This window comes from Amblyraja radiata, chromosome 42 (assembly GCF_010909765.2).
Source record: "Amblyraja radiata isolate CabotCenter1 chromosome 42, sAmbRad1.1.pri, whole genome shotgun sequence".
In the NCBI taxonomy this organism is placed as follows: Eukaryota; Metazoa; Chordata; class Chondrichthyes; order Rajiformes; family Rajidae; genus Amblyraja; species Amblyraja radiata.
The window spans coordinates 1,629,378-1,642,798 of record NC_045997.1 but is presented as its reverse complement, the minus strand read 5'-3'; positions in this window follow the sequence as shown (position 1 = coordinate 1,642,798).

The window sequence follows — 13,421 nt, the reverse complement described above, 5'->3', positions numbered from 1 at the left end:
GAAAGGAGCTGCCAGAGGCATCTACTGTTGCAAAGTTTAAGACACATTTAGACCTGTATACGGAGAGGGCAGGATGAGAGGGTATGGGCCAAACGCGCGCAGGGGGGGGCAGGCGTAGAAGGGGCAAGCTGCGGTGTAGTGGACGAGTTGAGCCAAAGATATGTCCCTGCTGCCTGACTCCATGATACACTGACTCCATCAGATGGGACAGTGGACCGTGGGGGAAAGGCACACCAGACGGAGCAGTCACTAGTGGGAGATTGGACTATCATACTGGTGATATCATACCAGACGGAACACGTTCAAGGGGCAGATCTGAACCGGAGAGAGAGAAGAGATGATTTGTCCATGGGCGGAGTTTACCCCAGACCGGGTTCCCACAGCAGGGAAGACGGGGCGATTGTGTAAATGTGACAGATGTCGCTGTGCCGGGCTGGAGATCCCGGAGCGGAGCCGTCGATGGGATCATCCGCACTGAACTGAAACCTGGTGAATGTCAGGAGCCGGAGCCCGGAGCGGTGAGACTACGGCCGCCTCTTGGATTCGCTCAGGGCGCGGCTTTATTAATGAGCCGAAGCACTGAGGTGAGCGGATATTTCACCGCGCTCTTCAACTGCTCCCTGAACTTGGACTGGGTCGCCGCGTAAATAAATGTGTTCGTGCAGCAGCTGAGATTCCTCAGTGAAAACCCGACGTAGGCAAATATATATTGAGAATCATTCAGACCATTTCCAATTCCTTTGATCTGATAATAAACGAAGTTCACAACAACCGTTAGCCACAGGAGGATGAAGCTGCCGGAGATGGTGAACAGTAAAACGACAGATCTCCTCCTGCTCTCCATCTCCCGGTCACTGCGGTTTTCCCCCTTACTCTCACCCCTCAGCCCCTTACGGACCCGACTAGCCACTAAAATGTGCCGGACTGTCAGAGCGTTGAGCAGCAGGATTACAGCGAAAGGAAGGAACGGAGTTAAAACCGTGTCGAACCAGTCAAATGTCACCCACCCTGGGTCAGTGTAATAACTGTCCCTCAGGCGACAGCCCAACGGGACATTGTCGATGATTTTATAGGGCTCTAATGTGAAGTAGCGGGGAACGTTTTTAAGACAGAGCAGAACGCCGGCTGTTGCCAGAACCACAGCCGCAGTTTTCACGCTGCAATATTTAGTTTTCAACTTCTGGCAACAAATGGCGACAAACCGATCAAAGGTGAAAGTGACGGTGAACCAGACAGAACAGTCTGTAGCTGCAAACCTCAGTGCATCGATAACACTGCACACTGGAGTGATGTACAGGAAACTCCCATGTAAGTAATGTAATCGGATCCAATACAAAATGACCTCGGTGATCACGACCAGTAGATCGGCCGCTGCCATGGCCACCAGGTAGCGAGTGGTGCAGGTGGAGAGGCCGCACTTTCCCCGGGACAGGATCACTATCGCCACTAAATTTACTGCAGAAAGAGAAGGTAACAGACATTAAGCATTACTAAACACATTCTCCGGGGCTGAACACCAGCTCGACATTCAGCTAAGGATTAGGAGTGTTGCACTCGGTGCACGGCTGCAAGTTTCACAATGTTAGGCCCGGTTCCGACTGTGCCGAATCTGCCTACTTCAGCGGAGAAGAGATAAGGCGACGGGCGGGGTAAAGGGCGGGGAAGGAAACAACAGCCACTCGCTACAATAGGCGGAATAGTCTTTTCTATAGTTAACCCTGCTCACAGTCTCTGATGAGGCCGGTTTCATAGACATAACCTTGAGCGGCCGCGATAACCAGGGGTCTGGGAACAAGGCATCCGATGGGGACGAGAAGGGAGGGTTCCACACGGAATACAGTGACAGCCTAATATCTGGCAGCAGATTGGCTCCGTTAATGGTGACATTCCACGGTGAGTTCACTTCAGGTCAACACACGCCGGTAGATGCGCGGCTACTGGTTCAGGAGATTGATCCAATTACTGTGACAGACTACGCATTGAGACGGATCTACCGGAGCGGGTGTCCACTCTGATCAATAACACAGACACAGTGAACTTCACAATATAAACCCCTCCCAGTCACACCGTCCCGGAGAGCTGCCTGTCCCGAGCACCCGGACAACATTCCACTGGATCCCGGCAGTGAGAGAAAAAGAGGGTTAGTTTTTTGCTGCCTGAAAATAAGAAAAATTACAACGTAAATTAAAATAAATTTCACTGAGAGGATTGGTATTTCTCACATATTATTATACCCCGATCATCAGTTGAGAATCTTGTAACATGATCAGAGTCAGGTCAACGTCGGTTAACACACGGAGTTATAAAACTTGAATTGTTCTGGTTACTTACCAGGGACTCCAACCGCAGCAATAATCACGTACAAGATTTTCTGCACAGCCAAATATTCCCGAAACTTTTCCCCCATTTTCTCTGTCCAGCGACGTGCCCCGTGAGCTACTCTTAATCTCTCGGAATGAAATGCTGGGGCAGAGAATACCTTGACACTTTATGCCATTTTCACTCTCCACCGGGACAGTGAAGTTTCAACAGAGTTTAAAAATAGAGATTTTGAAATTATTCGCAAACAGATGACATAAGCCAAGTGAAATGCCCGCTGCGACTGGTTGTGGTTTATTCAGGGATTTAATTGAGCAATTCCAAAGACCGGGCTTGTGGCGATATAGAGGGATGGAAATTGGGAGCGGCATTGTTCCAGCAGAGGATATATTTTTTCAAACTGCATCTGATCAAACTGTCCACCTCATGTTGTTTGTCTCATTAACTTTAACCCGTTTCACTCAGCAAGGAAACCACAAAATCCAGGTCTTCTGGTCCCCAGTTTGAAGGTGGACTGGGGAACTTTTGTCCACAGGGTGAGGAATTGGATCAACAGTTCGTCTCAGACTAAAATGCCCCCTCAACTCTCCTCCACCACTCAATATGATCGCGGCTCATCTAACTGCAATATCAACCCCATGTACCCGGAGACCACGTTAACCATTCACTCCACGCTTGCCTGGAATGGATCTCACTTTGCACTGGAACAATAACATTCACTGCGTTCATCACCTGTGAGGAAGAACATCCCAAATACCTCACGACACTCAGAGAACAGAGACATTGCCGCCTCAGAACTGACTTAAACATAAATAAAACAGCGAATGACGCCGCACCTCTCCCTCCTCCCTTTCTCTGACCCTCGATGCTTACTGCTGTCCTCTCTCTCTGAACTGTTACTCTCTCTCCTACCCTCTCTATTCTCACTCTCTGCGCCGCCCTCTCTCTTTGAACATCTCCCCCCTTACCCTCCCCTCCCCTCTCACTGTCACTGCATCTCTCCCTCAGTGTCTCCGTATCTCTTTGACACTTCCTTCTCTCCTTTTTCCAACCCACTCGCTCGAAACTCCCTTTCTCTTCATCTTCTCACCCTCCATTTGATTATTCACTCTCCTTCCATCTCTTCCACTTTTATCGTCTCCTCTACCCCTTTCATCTTTATAGTCCCTGTCTGTATCGCCCTCTTTCCCCAACCCCTTCTGCTCTTCCTCACTTCTCTCTCCAACCACTTTCTTGGGAAGTGCAGTTAAAACGGTTTGCCACCATGGGATGTAACAGCTGTCCTTATACCCCTTCCCTCAAACTCGAGCAACCCTTCCAGGTGAGCCAGACGTGCACTTGCACCACCTCTAATCTCATCTACTGCATGCGGTGTTCAGCACTCTGCGGGGTAGTACTGATGGAGTGACACCATGTGGGGTAGTATTGATGGAGTGACACATTGTGTGGGGGTACAATTGTTATGACAGCCTGTGGAGCAGTATTGATGGAGTGACTTACTGTGTGGGAGTATTTATTGTGTGACTGGAGCAGTATTGACGGAGTGACATATAGTGGAGTAGTACTGACGGAGGGACACAGTGCAATTGTTGTGAAGGAGTGAAACACTAGGGTAGTACAGATGGAGTGACAAATCATGTAATAGTACTGATGAAGTGACACTTTGTGGGTTTTACTGGTGGACTGAGACAATGTGGGTTAGAATAGATGGACTGGCATATTATGGGGTATTACTGATGGGGTGACACTTTGAAATGGTACTGATGGAGTGTCACACCGTGGGGTAGTTCTAATAGAATGACACACTGTGGGATTGTCCCGATGGTGTGACACAGTGCGGGCAGTACTGATGTAATGGCACACTGAAATGATACTTGGAGCTAGTACCTATGAAATGGCACACCGTGATGTGGTACAGATGGAGAGACACACACTTTGGGGTAGTCCTCATATAATGATACATTCCAGGGTAGTGCTGATGGAGTGACACTCTTTGGGGTAGTACTGATGGAATGACACGGTGGAGTAGTACTGATGGTGCGACACACTTTGGGGATGTACTGATGGAGTGACACTCTGGAGTAATGCATTTGAACTGACACAAGGGGTAGAGTAGTACTGATTGATTTATACACTGAGTGGTTGTACAGATGGAATGACACACTGTGGGGTAGTATTGACGGAGTGACACACTGAGGGGGGGGTGGGCATTGATGGAGTGACACCCGTGGGGTAGTATTGATTGAGTGACACACTGTGGTGCATTACTGAAGGGGTGATATATTGTGGGACGGTACTCTTGTTGCACTGATGAAGTGATAAAATGTATGGTAGCACAAATGGAGTGACACTGTTGGGTAAATACACACAACATGCTGGAGTAAATGAGCGGAACAGATAGCATCTCTGTAGAAAAGAAATGGGTGACGTTTCGGGACGAGACCCTTCTTCAGACTACTTCTTCTTGCGTATGGCGTGCACAGCCTAATGGTTTCGGGTATCGTGAGTGGGAGGGAAAGTGTTGGAATGTAATCGGAGAAAGAAAGACTGATGGAAAACTGTGAAGGGGCGGACATGGAGACATATGGAAAGCAAGGGATACTTGAATTTAGTGAAGTCAATTTGCATTCCGTTGGGGTGCAAGCTACCAAGCGTAACATGGGGTGCTGTTCCTCCAATTTGAGCTGGTCCTCACTTTGACAATGGAGGAGGCGTAGGACAGAAAAGTCCGTCTGGGATTTGGAGGGGGTTAAAGTGCCGAGCAACAAGGAGATCAGGTATGATTAGGCAGACTGAGACGATGTGTTTAACGAAACAATAGCGAGCCTGCACATGATCTCGCCGCTATACCAATGCCAATATCTGGAACAGCGGAGATAGTAGATGAGGTTGGAGAAGGTGCGTGAACCTCTGCCTCGCCTGAAAAGAATGTAGGTGTATATGGATGGAGTCGAGGGTGCAGGTATAGGGACAGGTATTTCAACTCCTGTGGTTGCAGAGGAAAGTACCTGGGGAGGGGTTGATTTAGGTGGGAAATGACGAGTTTTCCAGCGACTTTCGGAGGGAAGGGTCTTTGTAAAAAAGGGAAAGGAGTGGGCCTGTGAAGACGTGGCTAGTAGTGGGATCCCGTTGGTGGTGGCGAAAATGTCGGAGGTTTATGTGCTATATGTGACGGCAAACTGATGCTCAAAATGTTAACTCCCCCTCCCATTTCCAAACTGACATTTCTGTTCTGGACCTCCTCCGCTGTCAGAGTGTGGCACAGCGCAATTTGGAGGGACAGCACCTCATATTTTGCTCGGGTAGCTCACACCCCAGCAGTATGAACATTGACTTCTCTAACTTCAAGTAGCCCTTGCTTTCCCTCTCTCTCCTCCCCCATTCCCAGATCTCCTACCAGTCTTACTGTCTCCGACTATATTTTATCTATGTACCGCCCCTTCCCCTGACATCAGTCAGAAGAAGGTTATCGTCCCGAAACGTCAGCCATTCCTGCGCTCCAGAGATGCTGCCTGTCCTGCTGAGTTTCTCCAACATTTTGTGTCTAGATTCAATTTAAACAAGTATCTGCAGTTCTTTTCTACACGCTCTGTAGGGTAGGCCTGATGGGAGTGACACACCTCGGTATGGTACTGATGGAGTGGCACACTGTGGGGTACTACTGATGAAATGATAACCTGTGAGGTGATTCTGATGGAGTGACACCCTACGGGATTGCACGGATGGTGTGACAAACAATGGGGCAGTGCTGATGGAGTGAAACACTTTGAGGAAGTGCTGATGTAGTGACACTCTAGGGTAGTACATTTGGACTGACACGCGGGGTGGGGTAATACTGATGGAGTAATATACTGTCTGGTAGTACAGATGGGCTGACGCACTGGGTGTAATATTGATGGAGTAACACACTGAGGGGAGAATTGATGGCCTGACACACTGGGGTGTAGTATTTATGGAGTGACACACTATGGTGCATTACTGATGGAGTGACAAATTGTTGTGTGGTTATCAAGTAGTACCAGGCTTTGGTGCGGATGGTGTTGGAAAATGTATGGTAGCTCTAAGGGGGTGAAACTCTGTAGGATATTCCTGATGGAGTGACAAACATCGTCGTGGTACTGATGGAGTGACACACTGTGAAGTGGTGCTAATGCAGTGAATCATTACTGGGGTACTACTGGGACTGACACACTGCGGAGAAGTACAGATGTAGTGACATACAGGGAAGTAGCACAGATGGAGTGACACTGCTTCTGGTAGCATTGATGCAGTGACACACAGTGGAGTAGTACTGAAGGTGTTCCATACGTCGTGGTGCAACTTCTTGCGTTTGAGGCAGCAGAGGTTATATAACGCCCTCCAGCCGCTGTAGATAGTTCAATGTGCTGTTGTCGATGGTCGTGACGTTTAACTCGCCACCGCGGGGCGGAGGAAAGCGCAGTCGATAATGACGTGCTGCTGCGCTGTTTGCTGGTCTGCTCCACACATGCAGGCTGCTGCTGAACGAAGCCCCCAGCGTTGCATGTTGGCGTCGAACCGGCAGACCCATGTACATGCCGGTTCAGGGCTATCCATTCTTGGCGGAGTATGTCCGAGTCGGGTGGGGCTGTGGTGTTCGGTGCAACAGCGAATTGCGGAAGTCGAGAAGTCTGTTCCCTGCTGGATTTCCATGCTCCTAGTGTGTTGAAACCGGAGCCACAGAGGGTCGCTGCGTGACGGGAGAAGAGACGAGGCGTTGTGGTCCCCGTTGCTGTGAGTCCTGGGCGAGGTGGTATTAATGAGGTTTGACGTCCGATGGGGCCTTGCACACCAGCCTATGAATGAAGTATTCTCTGCGAAGCATGGTGGGTGCGATTCCTGCGAGCACCGGCAGAAGATCCGTCGGAGTAGGGCGTAGGCAGCCGATGATGATCCGCATGGTGCCGTTGAGGATGGCGTCTACCTTGCTAGTTTGAGCGCTGCTGCACCATGCTGGTGCGGCGTATTCAGCGGCACTGTACACGAGTGCAGGAGCACTGGTCCAGAGTGTAGATGTCCTGACGCCCCTTGACGATCCAGCCAAGCAAGGAGGTTGTTCCTCGCCGACACTTTAGTACGCAGAGCTTCAAGGTGTTGCTTGCAGGTCAGCTGCTGATCTAGTTTCACCCCGAGGTATGTGGAAAATAGGTTATAGGGGTGGGGTGACCCATTGAGGGTGACGGTTAGCTAGCGTTGGGCTTCCTTGTCGGTCAGGTGAAAGACCGTTGTGGTGGTTTATGCCACACTCAGTTTTAGTTTCCCTACTGAAATACAGAAAGCATTTTTTTTCAATAATTCTGGTAAAGCTCCCGGTTTAGATGGGTTTACCGTAGCATTTTAAAGTATTTTTTCAAATTTATTGTCTCCATGGTTGTGCAAGTTATTTAAAGAAGCCTGTATAAGGAATAGATTACCATAATCTTTTTATGAAGGTACTATTTATTTAATTCTTAAAAAAGACAAATACCCTACTGAAGTGACATCATATAGATCTATATCAATGTTAAATGTGGTTTTTAAAATTATTTCCAAAATATTAGCTATGAGATTGGAAAAGATTTTTACCGCAAATTGTATCTGAAGATCAAACAGGTTTTATTAAAAATCGTTACATACCTTAACGTTAAGAGATTAATGAATATAGTATATACAGCGTCTAATAAAACCCCCAAATGTGTCATCTCAGTTGATGCTGAGAAGGCGTTTGATAGATTGGAAATACTTATTCAATTCACTTGAACATTTTATGATAGGTCCAAAATTTATTTCTTGGATCAAGCTTATATATCTTATACCTCAGGCTTCTGTATTTACTAATACTCAGAGATCCCCTTTTTTCAGGCTCTTTCGAGGTACTAGACTGGGCTGTCCCTTAAGTCCTTTACTCTTTGATATTGCTTCGGAACTATTAGGGAATCCCCTAATATTTTTTGTATTGTCCGCGGGAATAAGACACATAAGCTAACTATTTATGCAGATGATCTCTCATTATTTATTTCTAACCCTGAGAAATCTATTCCGGCATTAGTAGCATTACTTAATCAATTTTGTAGTTTTTCTGGTTATGTACTAAATCTTAGTAAGAGTAAGCTTTTTCCATTCAATAATCTTGTTTCGAATTATGGACAGCTTCCATTTAGATTGACTACCGAATATTTAACTTATTTAGGTATTAAGATCACCAAGAAACACAATCATTTATTTAAAGCTAATTGTATGCCTTTAATGACCATATTAAATATCAGTTTACTAAATGGTCACCAATGTCCTTATCCTTAATTGGCCGAATCAATGCTATTAAAATGTTAATTTTACCAAAATGTCTGTATTTATTTCATACGATACCAATTTGTATTGCCAAATCTTTCTTTGATATTATAGACTACACATTTTTTCCATATATATGGCAGAATAAATATCCCAGACTAGGTAAAACAATATACTTACATAAATTTAAAAAAATGGTGGTTTGGCATTGCCGAACCTTAGACTCTACTATTGGGCAGTCAATGTTCGTTGTTTAACATTTTGGAAAAAAAATTGGAAGACACCCAATGCCCAGGATAGATAAAACTAGAACGTGATTCCTTACAAGGGCTACACTTGGCTTATGATCTAGGGGCCTCGTTACCTTTTACAATTACGAGATTTAATAAATACACGACTAACCCAATAACAAGAAATACGTTCAGAATATGATTTCAATTTCGTAAGATTTTTTAAAATCTAATCGAGTCCTATTTTATCCAATTTTCTCTTCCAACCATCCAGTACTGATCAAGTCTTTTTTGTTATGGAAGAGGAAGCGATTAGCAGCTTTTCGTGATTTATTTTTGGATGCTTGTTTCATGTCTTTCGAACACCTCTCCAATAAATATAACTTACCTAATTAACACTTTTGTAGATATTTACAAATTAGACTTTTTTTGAAGACCACATCAATCCGAAATGTTTTATTTTTTTTACAGTTGAACCCTTATCAGAAATGATTAATAACGACTTTTTATGAGTTGATTTTGAAATTACAAATATATATATTTGATATAATTAAGAATGACTGGGAAATAGAACTCCACATGTCTTTATCTATAGAGAAATGGGAGAGGATTCTTCAAATTACACCTCTTCAATCTGTGCAAAACTCCCTTGATACAATTCAAGGTGGTTCACAGAGCTCATTGATATAATTTATTGATATCATTGATATAATTTAATTGCCACACAACCAAGGTCGGTGGTATTTGGGTTGCCAGCAGCGGTACAGTAATAAAGAACACAACCACAATAAAAAATTTACACAACCATCCACCACAGCATTCATCACTGTGGTGGAAGGCACAGAGCTTGGCCAGTCCTCCTCCATTTTCCCTCGTGGTCGGGACCTCCCCCCTCCACAGCCGTTGCTGCGGGCGTCCAGATGGTAAGGGACAAAGTCAAAGTCAAGGTGAGTCCAGGATCGGCTCTTCCCAACCATAGACCGCGGCTTCAGGCTGGTGTAGACCGCAGGCCGGCGGTCAAAGTTTTAAAGTACCTGCCGTTCCGCAGCCGGAAGCACCGCAGTCTGCAGGGCCGGCGGTCGAAGCTCCCCTCCAGGGGAGATGATAAGTCCATACCACGCCCGCGGTAGAAGATGGCCGCGGGCCGGCGGTGGAAGCTTCTTCTTCCACCCGGGTCCCCAACGTGAGTTCCCGGGCTGTAGACGCCGCACCAGCTGGAGTTCTGCAGACTGCGGCTTCAGGCTGCCGGCTGCCGGCTGCCGCGGGCCAGCGTAACGGAGCGCTCCCCTCCAGCGAGGTCTCACCCGCTCCGCGCCGAGAGTCCACGCTGTGCCCGCCGCTGAAGCTCCGGGCGCGTCTCCGGAAAAGTCCGCGCCGATCCTTGCTGTTAGGCCACGGGGGAGGCGACCTGAAAAAGTCGCCTCTCCATGGAAGAGGCGGCCGAAACGGTTTCCCCCTTACCCCCCCCCACACCACCCCCACACATAACACACAAAGAAACATTAAAAACACACTTTTAAACATACTAAAAAAATAACTAAAGTTGAAAAAAGACGGACACGCTGCCGACAGGCTGCTGCCAGCTCATATGTCAATATATAATTATGCTCGTTTTTATGTTCCTTTTATATTTATGTATTAGAAGTAAGTACAGTAATGTGACACCAAGGTGCCAAAAATATATTGGCATGTTATATTTTATGTACCGCTTCACTTTTTTCTTTAATAATAAAAGAGAGAAAAATAGAATAGATAATAGAAAATAGAAAAACGTGTGATGTATGGTGTGTGAAAAAGAAAAGGGAAGAACGATAAAAAGTGAGAACAAAAAAGAGATAATATTTTTTTTTTTAAAGGAGACAGAAAGTGAAAGAGTAGAAAGTTGTAGATAGGACATAGGTTTTTATATTCTTGACCATCCTTCACCCAGTCTTGAACAATTGTTTTTTAAGATTTTATTGCACCATATGCTTCCAAGAAGTCGATAAATGGAGACCAACTCGTTAAGAATTGGTCTGGTTTATCTGTTAGGAGGACTCGCATTTCTTCAAAATGTGTTGTGTTCAACATGTTTATAATCCACACTTTAAGCGTTGGTATGGGTGTATTTTTCCAAAATGTAAGGTTTTTTTGCTATGACTAACCCATAATTAAAAAATGAAATTTGAAATTTGTTCAATTTGTTCCCGTCTTCCGGTACTCCAAGTATAATCATTTCAGTGTTAGGCTCCATGTTTATCTTGAATAATTTTGTAAATATTTCAAAGATATTGCTCCAGAATTTATGGAGTTTTAGGCAGGAAACAAAATAATGTGTTATAGTAGCATTTTGAGTTACACATTTATCACAAATGGGAGAAGTATTTGGATAAAATATATTCAGTCTAGTTTTTGAATATTATAATCTATATAAAATTTTAAATTGAATTAAGTTATGTCTTACATTAATCGAACTTTTGTGTGTATATATATCAAATACTTTTCCCAAGTTTCTTTCGTGGTTTTTATCATTAATTGTCGTTCCCAATCTTATCTAAGTGCCTCTGTCGATGTTAGTTCTATATTTAAAATCTATATTACCAAATCTCTGATCTTGACCGCTTTTGGCCCATTGTGCTGCGATTGCCGAAAGAACGGCGCCACCTACGGCCGTCATTTTTGTCCACCTCGCTCAGAGCCCCCCTCCGCCTTACGGGTATAGTGGATTTTTCCCATCGATGAAAAATCAGAGAGATATTAATGGGTTGTTTTTAAATCACCATGCTCTCTGCTGCCACTGCTGGAGGGAGGTGGAGGGACTATAAAACCAGGAAGTGTTGTGCCTCACTCATTCTCTGCAAGATGGATGAAGCCAAACGTCACGTCTCTCTGAGCTCTGAATAACACTGAACAAATGTCTACACAACTGTGAGTATTCTTAATGTGGGTTGAAAATGAAAATATGGTTTGTTTGAAGTAAAAAGGCACTGCCTGCAAATGGTTGTTTGGGTGCTTTGGCTTGAAGTTGAAATGCACTACTTACTGCAAATCGTGGCTTGGGTTCTTTGGCTTGAAGTTGAAATGCATTATTTACTGCAAATTGTGGCTTGGGAGCTTTGGTTTAAAATTGAAAGGCACTACTTACTGCAAATGGTGGCTTGGGAGCTTTGGTTTGAAGTTTAGAAAAATCGCCATTCTCTCAGCTGCACCTGCTGGAGGGAGGGGGAGGGACTATAAAACCAGGAAGTGGTGTGCCTCACAATCTCTGCAAGATGGATGAAGCCAAGGGCCACGTCTCTCTCAGCTGTGAATAACAATGAACAAATGTCTACACAACTGTTAGTACCCTGAATGTGGTTTGAAAATAAAAATATGGTTTGATTGAAGTAAAAAGGCACTGCCTGCAAATGGTTGTTTGGGTGCTTTGGCTTGAAGTTGAAATGCATTACTTACTGCAAAGGGAGGGTTGGGTGTTTTGGTTTGAAGTTGAAAGCCACAACTTACAGCAAATGGTGGCTTGGGAGCTTTGGCTTGAAGTTGAAAGGCACTATTTAATGCAAATGGTGGCTTGGGTGCTTTGCTTGAAATTGAAAGGCACTACTTACTGCAAATGGTGGCTTGGGTGCTTTGGCTTGAAGTTGAATGGCACTCCTTACTGCAAATGGTGGCATGTAGTTGAAAGGCACTACTTACTGCAAATGATGGCATGTAGTTGAAAGACACTACTTACTGCAAATGTTGGATTGCGTGCTTTGACTTGAAGTTTACGAAAATCACCATTCTAACTGCTGCACCTGCTGGAGGGAGGGGGAGGGACTATAAAACCAGGAAGTGTTGTGCCTCCTAGTCTCTGTAAGATGGTTGAAGCCAAGGGTCACTTCTCTCTGAGCCCTGAAAAACTGAACAAATGTCTACACAACTGTGAGAACCCTTAATGTGGTTTGAAAATGAAAATATGGTTTGTTTGAAGTAAAAAGGCACTGCCTGCAAATGGTTGGTCGGGTGCTTTGGCTTGAAGTTGAAAGGTACTACTTACTACAAATGGTGGCTTGGGAGCTTTGGCTTGAAGTTGAAATGCACTACTTACTGCAAATTGTGGCTTGGGTGCTTTGCTTGAAATTGAAAGGCACTACTTACTGCAAATGGTGGCTTCGGTGCTTTGGCTTGAAGTTTAAAAAGAATCACAATTATCTCTGCTGCACCTGCTGGAGGGAGGGGGGGGGGACTATAAAACCAGGAAGTGGTTTGCCTCAAGTCTCTGCAAGATGGATGACGCCAAGGGTCATGTCTCTCTGAGCCCTGATTAACACTGAACAAATGTCTACACAACTGTGAATACCCTTAATGTGGTTTCAAAATGAAAATATGGTTTGTTGTAGTAAAAAGGCACGACAGCAAATGGTTGTTTGGGTGCTTTGGCTTGAAGTTGAAAGGCGCTACTTACTGCAAATGGTGGCTTGGGAGCTATGGCTTGAAGTTGAAAGGCACTACTTACTGCAAATGATGGCATGCAGTCGAAAGGCACTACATACTGCAAAGGATGGCATGAAGTTGAAAGGCACTACTTATTGCAAATGGTGACAAGGGTGCTTTGATTTGACGTTGAAA